The following is a 2,377-nucleotide window of genomic DNA, read 5'->3' as shown; positions in this document are numbered from 1 at the left end:
TATCTATTTAGTTATTATCATTTCTATTCTTGGTATCAAGCTACCTTTTTTTCATAATTCGAATTATAAGCTGTTATCCTCTGTACAAAGCACCCTCTTCCTCATTCGGTAATATAAAAATAATCGACCCAAATAAGTTCAAGAACTGCCATTATTTTCGTTCCAAATTTCTTTATCAATAGGCGAATACCGTGAAATACGTGACTAACACGGTCCAGTAAATTACATTGAACAAAATGGCCACCGCAATAGAGACTTAATTGAGCACAAACAGAAATAACGAACGCAACGTTTACGTCGCACCACGAATTCTGATGAAGTTACTATTCAGGACGAGTCCATTTCGCAAGTACTACGTAAGGATCGGCCATAACTAAGATAACAGTCGTCACGTGCCACGTTTGGACGTCTCGTGTGACAAATTTACATTCTGAAAGCGAATCCGCGAATATAGTTGGTAGCGCAGGTGCTAGGCCTCGTCCGGACAAACATGAAATATAGATTGCTGAGAACGCGACGGGCATGATATATCACGGCTCCGGATCTTTGAAACAATATATTTGTAGACTCACGTTAATCTTCTTAAAATATGCTTCGACTTTAAACTTTTGAAGGATAGTACCTATTGATATCTGAAATCTATTACAAACATTCTAAGGTTTGGATTAGTCCTTAAAAAATCATAATGCGATCATTATTTTATTTTTTCGTTAATTGAGTCTACGTAGATATTTTTAGGAAAGATCACTCGTTTATACAATAAATAAAAATATTTCAAAGGAAAATGAATAATAGCCGTCTTCGAGGCACCAAAAAATTACCCCTATTTACTAATGAATATTTTCGTCAATTAAAAGTTTTTCTTTATGTATCATAAAATACCATTAAAACTTTTCGTTTTAACACATCATTAAGTAGCACCATTGAAAGTTTAAGGTATACTTTTAAAAGTTAAATATAAAAGTAGACAAAGGTAAGTGAGGATGAAGTGTTTGTTAAGAAATTAAACGTGAAGGTAATTTGCACAAGTAAAGCGGCCCATTAAAGTTTCACTGCGGAATAAGAGGTTTTTAAACACTTATAAATGCAGCTTTAGATGCTCTCCGCTTTATTTTAATTTTGGATTATTTAAATTTCCTCTACATTTCCGCAACTGCACTGCGAGATTATTAGATTATTATGAAAAACATAGATAAAAGAAAGATTTAATAAGCTCTGCGTGGTAACAACATGAAATCTCTCATTAATTAATTAAAGCTACGTAAATGAGCTTTCTGGCTCTTTTTACATTTTGTATTTTTTTATACTCTGAACTTTATGAAATCGACATAAGTTTTTTCTTGTTACTTCTTTGAATTTATTTTATAGATGGCAAGTCATTATTAATTAATTTTATTTTATATAATAATAAAATTATATACTTCAGATAAAAACTATTGAACTTTTAAACGGAAAGCTTGATAAAATTGTTCATACATTATCTTTATGTGTATTTATATGTATTCGTGCATGTTAGTTACTGTAAAATATATTCTTGTATTTTGCAAAACGCAAAATAAATATTTTTGTATGTTTTTTTAGTCTGTAATTTTGTTAGTCTTGTTAATATTAAATTTAAGTACACCCTAAGTTATTTAAACCTCTCACATTATATTAAGGCATCTATTACATAGTTAAAGGTAATGATCGTATTAAACCAATTTGTGTACCAAAATCTTACCCTTCTGTTACCCCATATCAGTAACGTAGATGTCGTCGAAGTAAAGCATTAAAACGCCAGCTTACTTTAACGAATTAGTCAAATATTACCATAATTACCTATATCTCCAACAAACATGCGTTATTCTTGTATAACCATAATAAAAAATAAATACGTTTATCCAGATTGATATTTGTGTAATGCAACTCTTAGAGACTCAATGCAACAAAAGTGTAGTTGGTACCGCATTTTTTATTCATGCTTACAGAATCATTAAGTTCAATACATGCTGAGAAACTAAAAGCATTTGAAGAATACAAAAGGAAAAAATAGCCTAGCAATTCGAGATCGTTAATGTACATACTAAATGTTAGTAGGAAACCGCTTTCTTATCAGCTTTACCGCAAAGCCCGTAAGTGGATCAAAGCGAGTTTCACCGATACGTAGCCGGAACGCTTCACTCTTGAAATTCTGGTACAATCACAATTGTGGCCAATTATATCCTAATTGACTCTCGTATTTTGTATAATACTTGCATTTTTATTTCTCAACAAACACTTGAGAAGATCATGGAGAGTGTAACTATAAATGGAAATAAACTGTATTTGAAAGGATCTAAAAATAAAAACACTTCATCGAAAAGTTTAATGTAACAATATAATTTATATACAAATAGCA

Source organism: Colias eurytheme, chromosome 5, assembly GCF_061535395.1.
Source record: "Colias eurytheme isolate Ceu_HAF_F1 chromosome 5, ilColEury1 Martin Lab GWU primary, whole genome shotgun sequence".
Classification (NCBI taxonomy): domain Eukaryota; kingdom Metazoa; phylum Arthropoda; class Insecta; order Lepidoptera; family Pieridae; genus Colias; species Colias eurytheme.
The sequence above is the reverse complement of the archived record's forward strand: the minus strand, read 5'-3'. Positions refer to the sequence as shown.